Source organism: Nicotiana tomentosiformis, chromosome 7, assembly GCF_000390325.3.
Source record: "Nicotiana tomentosiformis chromosome 7, ASM39032v3, whole genome shotgun sequence".
Lineage (NCBI taxonomy): Eukaryota > Viridiplantae > Streptophyta > Magnoliopsida > Solanales > Solanaceae > Nicotiana > Nicotiana tomentosiformis.
Window position 1 is genome coordinate 21144540 of NC_090818.1, and position 12893 is coordinate 21157432.

The 12893-nt window shown below is 37.6% G+C and overlaps 1 pseudogene; it reads left to right on the forward strand.

Moving 5' to 3' along the window:
• The first annotated feature begins 11546 nt into the window (after positions 1-11546).
• On the forward strand, positions 11547-12108 carry LOC104085393 (uncharacterized; annotated as a pseudogene).
• The last annotated feature ends 785 nt before the right edge of the window (positions 12109-12893 follow it).

Sequence of the window (12893 nt, forward strand, 5' to 3'; positions counted from 1 at the left end):
GTCCCTAATACTCTACTTCCCTGTCATGTACTATATATCTATATTGGTTGTTCCAAGTGGTGCAACACTTGGTGTTGTGGCTCATTGAATTAGTATGAGCTCTTATATGGACCCATGATCGTGTATTGAACGTGGCTCTTTGTTGAAGGCCCAGTAAGGCTGGGTATTTAGTTTTTTTTATTTGGGCCTATTATGGGCCTGTTCACTGTTATGTAATATTGTTACTTTACTCATTATTGGGCCTGTAATAATTTTTTGTATAAACAATTGGGGTTGTTAGTAAAAGGGGATGGGGTAGATCCTAATGTTAATATGCGATGAGTAGATAACATGCCTATAGGATTGAATGATGCACTTGCTTTATGTTGTTCATTCTCTATGCACACTGTAGAAATCATGCCATTAGAAAAAAGCTCACAGTTGCACTACTTGATTATTAGCAAAGCATGAGCTCAAATGCCTCAATATCTTTGTTGCTATATGTTGTTACAAAACCTGCCCGTAGGAGATAAATATCATTGAATTTTCCGTTAATTTGCATTACTGCAGCATATCCACTAGAGATCATGCCTATAGGACTCTGATCACCTCATTTGTCATTGCATCGCATGATTCACCTAGAAAACCTACCTATAAGGTTTAACAATAAAAACAACTCCAAGTGCTAATCGTTAAAGATCCTGCCTATAAGATACCACAATTTTCCTTAATAACTTTTAATGATGCCCCTCTCAACATTGTTTATTGTTCACTTAGACCACTATCAAAAGCATGAGTAATTATGGGTTTCTCCTGATGGATTCCACTGTCTTTACTACATAAATCACTTAGATGCAATATCTACAGGATTAATAACTGGAAATTTGCAATTTCAACAATCAATATGCGATAACTGTACCATCTTGTCTATGGGCGACGCTTGGTTTCTGAAACTGCTTGCATGCCTTAATGCCTTGTCACATAGAAATCATGAATATAGGGATCTAAGTTCTTGATTCTGAACTGCTCAACATACAATTTGTCTTGCGTGCATTTGTTGCTTAAGTGTGGAGGCAAACTTAAGCCTTGACTACCTATATGTGAAGTCCAATATGTTTTGTATGTCGCCTAGTTTTGACATTTCTGAGCAGCCTAAGCGAGGTCTAGAACCATCCAAAGTAAAGGTCCAATACCTCCTGGACCATAGGTATGGGACGGGTAGTGCACACATAGGGAACGACCTATAATTGAATTAGAACGCCTTAAGGTAACAACTTTGACATAGTAATCGGGTAGAAGGAGATAATAGTTTATGCCCCACTGAATAATATGAGTAACACCCCATCTTGAGGGAGTTACGAAGTATTATTTATGTTGCATGGGGTGATCCTTTAGGCTAAAAAACTTAGGACCCCCCCTCCTCTTTATATGTTGTTATTAGATCTAAATAGTTGTATCCCTATATTCGCATTAAGATCTGTATTAATCATGTTTTAATAAAGTTCTTTAACTTCTGAATTCCTTTTGTTTACTTGATCACCTAGCTTAATTGTAATCCACATAATCTTAAGTTCAGCCGGGACCCAAAGTTGTGGACCTTAAGGAGTGCCTAACACCTTCTCTTTGAGGTAACTTGAGCCCTTACCCGATCTTTGGTGGCGTTGACTAGTCAAACAGAGTTATCTGCATAATAGGTGCCCTAACGCACCTTAAAAGTCGTTAGGTGGCGACGCTTCTCCTTTAGCACTCTATCTCCCATTCTAAAAGGAGTTGTCACGTGTCAAAGCCAGCTTTTCACGAGCAAAATAGGGCCGCAACACTGATTATAGAAGGACTCGGTTCTTCTAAGTGTTCCTTATACTACTGTTACAGAAATAGTAAATGCAGAAAGTAAAGAACACAAGTATTTTTATGTGGAAAACACCAAGATCAAAAGGTAAAAAAATCACGACCTACTACTTAGTAGGATTTTCCCCAACACTTCTCTAAATCACTAGGCCAAAACAATATTTACAAAACTCTTTGTAAAACTAAGGATTACCTCTAATTTCGTTGTGGCAACCAACCCCTAACTGTTGTGATAACTTCAAGTTAACTCTAACTTGAATACTCAGAGTACCTAATACAATTGTCTCTAGATAAAGCTGAAAGGTAAAACTTGAAAAGTTATACTACATTTGAACTAGAATAAAAGACAGACCCTTGGAACTGATTTTTCTATCTGGTTCGTGTAGCTGTAGGTTCGCACACTTGAATCACACAAGAATTGTTTGCAAAATGCCTTGCTATTTTGCTCTCAACTCACGTTTAACTTTAGCATTTGCGCGTACCTATAGAATGAGAACATCATGCAATATATAGAGTTAGTAGAATAAGAAATAACTAGAGTTCTAATGCTATACTCTTCCTTGGTGGAAGAGTTCTAGTTATCTTCAACTTCTAACTCCTCCCTTATCTTGGATAGAATTCTCTTCGAGTAAGGAGTGCAACCTTTTCGATCAGGAGATATCAGATATAACAACTTGAGCTTATCTCCTTCCCGTGCATCCCTTATGCTCGAATCTGCCTGTGTCTGCATACACTGTATATGGACCTAGTTCATGCTTGAGTTCTTTTGTCAATCATCAAAACAAAACTTTACTTGGGCCAACAATTTCCCCCTTTTTGATTATGACAAACTTTGTGCTTTTCATAAGCATAGGACATGTGTCAACTTAGCTCAACATCAACACAATGTTAGAAAACTTTTCATTTTAAAGTCACAAATCATCAAGGACCAGGTTCATTAGGTTGTAAACATCATAGTCCAAAGTAAAAGGCACAACCTATCTTCCCCGTTTTGGCATCATCGAAAAGTTGCATAATTATATTAGATAACCAGATTTTAATAGAAATTACTCACAGCCACTGGGGCTACTTCAAATGCAATTATGGAGTCAAACATCATTTATCAATCTAATTAAATTAGTCAATTAAGAAGCATCAACAAACAGTTTGAGCACAAAATAGTTGATTATCATTGATACTAGTCATCCACAAAGAATAAAAAGAAATAAAAACACTGGATCATGAGCAAAAAGATCAAAAAGAAATCCTATCCGGGTCACTAGTTTGTTTAACTAGGCTAGGAAGGTTTTAAGACTAGGAAGGACCAGGTTCTTGGTTCTTGGCTTGAAGCAGTTTCAGCATATCATGAAGAATGTCATCATTCTTCTCTTTTTCCTTTGCGGGCTCAGCTCTAAGAGCATCTCTCTCAATTTCTACTTCTGCCAACCTCTTCTTCATCCTTTCAATTTTAGCATCCTTAGCCCCACTTTCTTGCACCAAGGCTCGCACTTTGCTGTTCACAGATACCTTTTTGGATGGACCGGGTTCTTTGGGAGTGGTGTGGACTTCATAGTCACAAGCAGTCAAAGTGTTTTTCCCAAAGTGATTCTTGCTTGTACCAACTTCCCATTTCTTGATGGGTACCTTGAAGTGTGCACGTACGGCCGTGAGAATGAAACCATAAGGTATGGCATAAGTTTTGGTTCCAGTCAGAATCCTATCGAGAAGTTGGATGATAAATCCAGGCCAATTAATTTGCCTCCTACTGTCTAGACATTCCATAAGGACCAGGTCCATGAATGTGGCAATGTGCCTCCTTTCTTGCCTAGGCAGCACAACTTTGTCAACAAATTTGAACATCACTTGTGGGGTGGCTTCATCTCACTTTTTTATATATCCTTGGGCTCAAGCTCTTCTTCATTGTCACCAAACTTAGTTTTAATGGCAAGGGCAGTAGGGAGATTCTCTAGACTTGGGCATTTGAGTTACTTATAATTATTGTACCCTGCAGCAGGTACGTCTAAGATCTCTCCCAGTTCCTTGTCATAAAAACTCACTGTCACCCCCCTTCACTACACTGGTGGCTCTACCATTCTTGATCTCACAATTTGCCATGAACTCCACAATCTCAGTTCTTGCAAGCTTTCCATCCATCTGAAGGACCATGTCCTTCCAACCTTGTAATTGTAATTTTTCCAGTAGCATCACCATGCCTTCCTCCTCCAAGTTCCTAAGGAGTCTACCTTTCAAGATGGTTCTTTTCCCAAACTTAACCATCTTGTCCTTCTTTGCATCAAATTCTTCTTCTTCCATTATTTTTACTTTTCTGGACTTCAAGGCAGACCTAGTTCTTTTGGCCAAGGTAGAATGGCCCTGCAGACTTTATCTTTGAAACATGCTTCTTTATGGAAGTCTTGATCTTCTTTGCATTTGGAGTCATAACCTCTATTTCTTCTGCCTCCTCTTCATCATGAAGAACCAGGTCCATCTCCTCAATTTCATCTGCCTCAACAGGCTCGGCCACCTTCTTCTTTCCCTTAGCAGCAACTTTTATCTTACTTTCTTCTAAGGCCTTTTCCAGTTCAGCCGCACTCTGCCTCATCTTACTCCTTGTAGCTCTTCCTCTTGTAGGAGGAGTCTCTACAGGGATAGACGAGGTGGCCTTTCTTTTATTATTTGCACTAGCAGTACCAGAGAATTTAATTGCTGAACTCCTTTTCTTTTTAGGATTGTAACGGTCAGACACTTTTCTTAGTTGGTCCTCGAAGGGTTCCTGCACAGATGGAACAGGTTCTTGGAACCTCTTCCTCAACCTAACCAGCCCCTCAGCTGCTTCTTCAGACCCACTTCCCCCTTTTTCTTTCACACTTTCTTCTTCTCTTCCAGCAGATTCCTCACACCATACTACCATAGCTCTAGTTTCTTTAGTCATACCAACAGGAGTGGGTGAAGATTCAACCACTCCTTTTCCCATTCCACTCACATCACCTTGAGTACGCCCACTCTCCTTTTCTTTTCTCTTTTTAGTTTTGCCACCAATTTTCCCAAATTCAGTGATCTCTACCCCAGCCATCGTTTCTACCAGAACAAACCTATTTTCCAGATTTGCAGCAACCTCATAGATGATTTCAGAAGTAATTTCGAACCAGACATTACCTGCTCTGTTTCAGAAGAAACAGTTTCTTCCCCCTCAGTAGCAGAATTGAATGATTCATCAAATTTCTAGGGTTCTTCTTCCCGACTCGCTTTTAATTATTTATTAATTTTCTTGATTTGTCCTCCTCCAGTGACAACCTTGCGAGCTATCATCTTGAACCTTCCTTTCTTAGAGGTGGGTGTGGTTGAAGTTATGATGGATGGAATGGGTGTAGTTTCCTTGGGTGGTGATGAGGGATTCTCAGAGAGGTTTTCCATTTATGTGTTTGGGTGTGAGAGAAGATGAGTTTGTGTTTTTGGAAGATAAGAGAAGATAGAGAGAATTTTTGACGGCATGGAAATTAAGAAGTGAAGAAACAACTAAGTCCTAATCAATTTAAAGAGGTAGAGTTTAATTGGGTAACAACTACTTTTTTAGAAGTTCAGAGGTCTAATCAAACTGGGAGTCAGTTTGAAGAAACGTTTATAACTCTCCCTCGAATCTAGACACTTATTGCATTTTTGGGATTCTTTTGAATGAAACTGGTTCATTTCGTAATGGATTAGCTCAAGGAGGTTAGTATTAAATGGAACTCTCCATTTGATCATAATCTAAATATAATTATTTCAAAATATGTTGAGTGGAGAATATGTACCATGTAATCTTGATGAACCAAGTTCTTCACTGAGAAATCTCTTGTGTAAGTCTGAATTTTCCAAGAAAATAAAGATAATATCATTAGAGATTAATGAGACATTTTATCACATGTCACAAGAATATACTGATGAAAGTATGAGACTATGCAAAATTCTAATATGTTCCTTTCAAAGTGATCTCTACTTAAAGCTTTTGTGAATGTGTCAGCTATTTGCTTGTCAGTAGTACAAAATTCCACAGTGATCAAACCCTTCTCATTGTCCCTCAAAAAATGATGTCTAACATATATGTGCTTAGTTCTCTTGTGATGAACCGGGTTCTTGGTCACACTAATTGCAGTAGTGTTATCACAAAAGATGGGGATACAACCTACATTAATTCCAAAGTCCATTAATTGCTGTTTGATCCACAACAATTGAGCACAACATGAGACAACAACAACATACTCAGCTTCAACAGTAGATAAGGCCACAAAAATTTTCTTTTTGGAGGCCTAAGACACAAGACATGAGCCAAGAAAGTGTGCCATACCTGAGGTGATCTCTCTATCCACAAGAAAACCTGCATAATCAGCATCAGCATATTCCACTAAGTTGAAATCACTACCTTTTGGATACCATAGACAGAGGTCAGTGGTGCCTTTTAAATATCTCAAGATCCTCTTGACAGCAGTCAAGTGAGACTCCTTTGGATTTTCCTAAAATCTAGCACAAAGGCCTACACTGAAAATAATGTCAGGTATGCTAGCAGTGAGATATAATAAAGAGCCAATCATTCCCCTACACAACTTCTGATCAACAGATGAACCAGGTCATCTACATCCAATTTTGTGGTTGTTGCTATAGGAGTGTCAATTTCTTTGGAATCTTCCATTTTAAACCTTTTAAGCAACTCTTTCACAAACTTCTGCTGATGGATCATAATTCTATTTGAATTTTGTTTAATTTTATGCCTAAAAAGAAATTAAGCTCACCATCATACTCATTTCAAATTCACTCCCCATTAGTTTAGCAAATTCTTTACTTAACTTATCAATAGTTTCTCCAAAAATTATATCATCGACAAATATCTGAACTACCAAGAGATCTTTACCTTTTTTTTAAGAATAAAGTATTGTCAATTATACCTTTCTTGTAGCCATGCTCAAGCAAGAATTTAGATAATCTTTCATACCATGCTCTTGGAGCCTGCTTGAGCCCATAAAGTGTCTTGTCAAGCTTGTACACATGATCAGGACATTCCTTGCTTTCAAAGCTTGGAGGTTGCTTGACAAACACTTCTTCCTTTAGAAAGCCATTGAGGAAGGCACTCTTGACATCCATCTGATGGAGAGTGAATTCCACATTAGCAGTAAAGGCTATAAGGAGTCTAATTTCCTCTAATCTTGCAACTGGAGCAAAAGTCTTATCATAGTCTATGCCCTCCTCTTGACTATATCCTTGAACCACCAATCTTGCCTTGTTCCTTATAACTGTTCCATCTTCGTCAAGTTTGTTTCTGAAGACCCATTTTGTTCCAATTACTTATCTGTCCTTGGGTCTTGGTACCAGATGTCAAACTTGACTTCTCTCAAATCGGTTAAGTTCATCTTGCATTGCATTCACCCAGTCTGCATCCTGCAAAGCCTCAGCAACATTTTTAGGTTCAATAAGAGATAAAAAAGTATGAAAAGCACAAAGATTCTTCATAGAAGATCTGGTTTTGATTCCAGAGGTTGGATCAGTAATTATGATCTCAATGGGATGAATACTTTGATACTTGTAAGGTTTCACAACTAGCTGATTTCCCTTAGATGTTCCTACGATGTTTTGTTGCTGAGGAACAGGTTCACGGATAGGTTCCCTCGAGGTTTGAAGATTAGTTCCTCTTTTTTCAGTTCCCCATGTCAAGTTGACACGGGTGGAAGGACCTGTTTCATCCCATGTTCCTTCCTTTGGTGCAGCTTCAGTCTAGGCTATGGTTTCATTTGAGTTTCTTACCAGCCCAATTGCTTCATCACCATGTTCCTGCCTCTCAGAAAGAATATTAGTTTTATCAAAAACCACATGTAAACTTTCTTCTACACACATAGTTCTTTTGTTATAAATCTTAAAAGCTTTACTATGTGAAGAATATCCCAAAAATACTCCCTCATCACTTATGGGATCAATCTTACCTAGGGAGTCTTTACCATTATTATGCTCAAAGTACTTGCATCCAAATGCCTTAAGATGGGATATGTTTGGCTTTTTCCCTTTAAGTAACTCATAGGGAGTCTTCTCAACAAGAGGTCTAGTCATGTACCTATTTATGATGTAACATGTAGTGTTTACATCTTCTGCCCAGAAACAATGGGGCAGTTTACTCGAAAGAAGCATAGTCCTAGCCATTTTTTCCAATGTCCTATTCTTTCTTTCAACTACTCCATTTTTTATGGAGTCCTAGGAGTAGAAAAATTATGATTTATGCCATGCTTATCACAAAATTCAGCAAATTTAGCATTCTCAAATTCAGTGCCATGATCAGACCTAATTGATGAAAGTTGATTACCTAGTTGTTTCTGAGTTTTTCTAACAAAAGAAGTGAACATGTCAAATGCTTAATCTTTAGATGTTAAAAACAATGTCCAAGTAAACCTAGAGTAATCATCAACAAGCACCATCACATATCTCTTACCACCTCTACTCAATGTTCTCATTGGTCCACAAAGATCCATATGGACTAGTTTCATCGTCCTGGTAGTGCTTACCACTTTCTTTCTTTTGAAAGAGGATCTTACCTGCTTCCCCCCTGCACAAGCCTCATAAACTTTATCTTCCTTAAACTTAATGTTAGGCAGCCCTATCACTAAGTCCTTGGAGACTAGTTTGTTGAATTGACTTAGACTGGCATGTCCAAGTCTCTTGTGCCAAAAGAGGGGATCATTATCCAACACACTTAAGCAAGTGAGTTCATTATCTGAAAGTGTGGACAGATCTACAACATATATGTTGTTCACTCTTTTTCCCTGCAAAACTATCTTATCAGTGGTAAGATTAATCACAAAGCATTTTGTAGAGGTGAATGCTACCATGTTACCTCTATCACACAATTGTGATACACATATTATACTGTACTTCAGTCCATTTATCAAGTAGACATTCTCAATACAGTGAGAATCAGTCTTACCTACCTTTGTAACCCCAATGATCTCACCTTTATTCCCATTTTCAAAAGAGACATTACCTCCTTTAAGGTCCTCAAGTGAAAAGAACTGGTTCTTGTTTCCTGTCATGTGCTTTGAGCAGCCACTATCCATGTACCATATTTGGCTGCTCCCCTTCACTTGGACATGTAAAAGGAAATCAAGGGTTAGTCTTAGGAACGCAAACTAGTTTGGGTCCATTTCTATAGGCAAAAGGATGAATCAAATTCTTTTTAGCCCAACTCGGTAGCCTATTCTTTCCTTAAACAAATTCTTTGTTCTTTTGACTTGCCTTTTCTTTTGCAGTGCATTCACTTTTATAATGACCTATTTTACCACAGTGTGTGCAAATCTTTTTCTCAGGAAGTGTGAGGTACTTGCTTTTGGGATCCCACTTAGGTGCTAGGTTCCCAAAGTTAAGTCCTCTTCTGTTGCTACTATGGTGTTCGTGTAGCCATGAAAGTGCATCGGAGGACCTGTTCTATTTACAAGTTCTGTCTAGCTCATGCTTGACCTTGCTTAGATCCTCCTTTAGGATTCTTACCTGCTCATCCCTTTTATACAACTCATCTTTCATTTTAGTTTCCTACATTTTCTTCTAGAGCGAGTTGTGTGTGATCGGCTATCTTTTTACCCGTTCCTAATTTCAGTTTTAGATTTTCAGATCTAAGCTCTAGGACAGTTGAGTCAAGTGCATGAACCTGGTTCTTCAACATAGTATTTTCACTTACAGTTTCACTAACCCTAAGTTCCAGGTGTTTGCAATTAGCCTTCAAAATCACACATTCTTTAGACAACTGTTCCTTTTCATTGTTTACATTCTCAGATTCATCTATTAGTTCTAGAAGTAACTCAGATAACCTTTCTTTAGACAACAATTTAATCTTGTCTTTGAGATGAATTACATTTACCTCAATTTCTTCATCAGATTCTCCAATGGCCATAAGTGGTTGTCCATCCTCGTCATTATCATCTGAGCTTTCATCTGAGCTTTCTTCCCAAGCAGTGACCATAGCCTTGGTTGATCCTTTGTTGTTGCTTTTCTTGGGTTGAACCTGTTCCTTCTTATTGTTCCTCCATTCATCTCTTTCCTTCTTTAATTCAATTTCCCATAGAGGACAGCTCTTGATGTGGTGATCAGTCTTTCCACACTTGTAGCAGCCATCATTGGTTTGCTTCTCAGGAGCTTTTGACTTGTTATATCCATAGATACTTCTTGAAATCCTTGGTGATCATAGCCATTTCATCATCTTCTAGATCAGAACCTTCTGTGATTCTAAGTGCCAAGCTCTTTTCCTTCTTAGGTACATCCATTTTCATGGTTTGTCTCCTAAGTTCATAGGCAGTGAGATTTCCAATCAATTCATCCAGTGGGAGAGTGGAAACATTCTTTGATTCCTGAATGGCAGTGATTTTGATCTCCCAAGTGATAGGAAAAACCCTAGTCGATATCTTATTGACTCTATCTTCTTCAGGAATAATCCTTCCAAGAGACTTTAGTTCATTTGTCAGTGTAGTGAAACTTGTGTACATCTCTTGAATGGTTTCTCCTTCCCTCATAGAAAAGATCTCATATTGAGAATACAATAGAGTTCCTCTGGATCTCTTCACCTGAGGTGTTCCTTCATGAGCCACTTGCAATGCATCCCAAATTTGCTTAGCAGTGGTACAGCTTTGGATTTTGTTGTACTCATCTGGACCAAGTCCACAAACAAGCCATTTCTTGGCTTTAGCATTCTTCTTTCATTTCTTCAAGTCCTCAGCAGTGCAATCCACTCTTGTCTTTGGCACCTTTACTTCTTCAGCACTTATTTTCAAGGTAGCAAGTGGACCATCGATGACAATGTCCCATAGCTCATACTCTTCTCCTATAATGTGATCTCTTATCATGTTTTTCCACCAAGATTAGTACTGGCCCTTAAAGAGTGGTGGCCTAGAAGTGCATTGCCCTTCCCAATTTCTAGGTGGTGTACTCATGTTGATCTTCTCCTAAGGTGTAAGCCTCTTTAAGAAGAACTTGCTCTGATACCAATTGATGTTTTATACTTTAATGCCACATAAGAGGAGGGGTGATTTGTGTGGTGTCCAATTTTCGCGTGCACTGATTATAGAAGGACCTGGTTCTTCTAAGTGTTCCTTATACTACTGTTACGGAAATAGTAAATGCGAAAAGTAAAGAATAAAAGTATTTTTATGTGGAAAACACCCGGCTCAAAAGGTGAAAACATCACGACCTACTACTCAGTAGGATTTTTTCCAACACTTCACTAAATCACTGAGCCAAAACAACATTTACAAAATTCTTTGTAAACCTAAGAATCACCTCTAATCCCGTGGTGGCAACCAACCTCTAACTGTTGCGACAACTTCAAGTTAATTATAACTTGAATACTCAGAGTACCTAATACAATTGCCTCTAGATAAAGATGAAATGTACATCCTGAAAAGCCATACTACAATTGAACTAGAATAAAAGACATACATTTGGAACTGGTTCTTCTATCTGGTTCATGTAGCTTCAGGTTCGCACACTTGAATCACACAAGAATTATTTGCAAAATGCATTGCTATTTTGCTCTCAACTCACGTTTAACTTCAGCGTTTGTGCGTACCCATAGAATGAGAACATCCTGCAATATATAAAGTTAGTAGAATAAGAAATAACTAGAGTTCTAATGCTATACTCTTCCTTGGTAGAAGAGTTCTAGTTATCTTCAATTTCTAACTCCTACCTTATCTTGTATAGACTTCTCTTAGAGTAAGGAGTCCTTCTCCTTATCACTTATGCATCCTTTTCGATCAGGAGATATCAGAGATAACAACTTGAGCTTATCTGTTTCATGTGTATCCCTTATACTCGAATCTGCCTGTGTTTGTGTACACTGTATATGGACCTGGTTCATGCTTGAGTTCCTTTGCCAATCATCAAAACAAAACTTCACTTGGGCCAACACATTTTATACAGCAAAATAAACCTTCACAAACTTAGCCAAAGTTTAAGATTTAAGATTAGAAAATGAGTTAACAAGCAGGGCATGGGTTACCGCAGTGAGCTTGGGAGTAGTAGAGGCACTAAAAGATCAAGGAATCTGTAGGCGGAACTACACCCTGAGAACATACATCAACACGCAAAGAACAATGTAAGGTCATATTCACAGGCCAAGAAGCCCTCTTCTCTCTCTTCTTCTTTGGTTTCTGCAAACAAAGATCAATTAAAGGAGAAGGTTAAGCAATCTGATGAATCTCTTAGAAAAGTCATGTATTTGAGTTGTTGGGGTCCCAATTGAATCCTAATAAACAGCAACATTTAGTGTTATCTTTCTGTACATAATCTTTGACAATATTGTAAAACATGATAGGTCAAAGAATGAAAGGTTAACCGAGTAATTCTCAGAGTTTGGGCTAAATTGCCTAATCAACATTTACGGAAATAATAGTAGTACTTTTGCAAATTAATCCAAGTATCCTGAAACTATGCTCAATTGTAGTGATATCATTCGTTGTTTCGTTTGGTCGTTTAATTCGAATTTATGTTGATACACGCTCGGGGCCAAAATACATTCAGTTATTTTTAATTTTTTTTAATTTCAATTCGGATTTTACGATTTGGTTGTATAGTTTTTCAATTCTCTTTGGCAAAGCCTATAGGTCTCCCCATCTTTAAAGTATAATAATGGATTACATTGCATCTTCTCCTATAGCTAATACACAATAGTCACATTTGGTACTTTATTTATAAATTCATTCATCTTCTCATGTAATTATGTGAATTCCTAACTTGAAAAAACGTGTCCAATTTCTTCCTTGGAATACAGTTTATTACTCATTCCGTTTCAATTTAGATAATCTAGTTAATTGACTTGACACAAAGTTTAAAAAAAAAAAGACATTTAAAATATGTGATTCTAAAACCTTAAGGTACAAAAGTTTTGTGGGGCCATAATATTTGTGTGACTATAAAAGATTTTTGTTAAGGGTAAAGTGAGTAAAATAAAAAAGTTTAAAGTTAAATTATTTTTAAATATAAAAATATGTCATTCTTTTTGGAACATACTAATAAAAAAAATGTGTCATTTAAATTGAAACGGAGGGGTATTACTTATTTATTACACATATAATACATACTCCTAA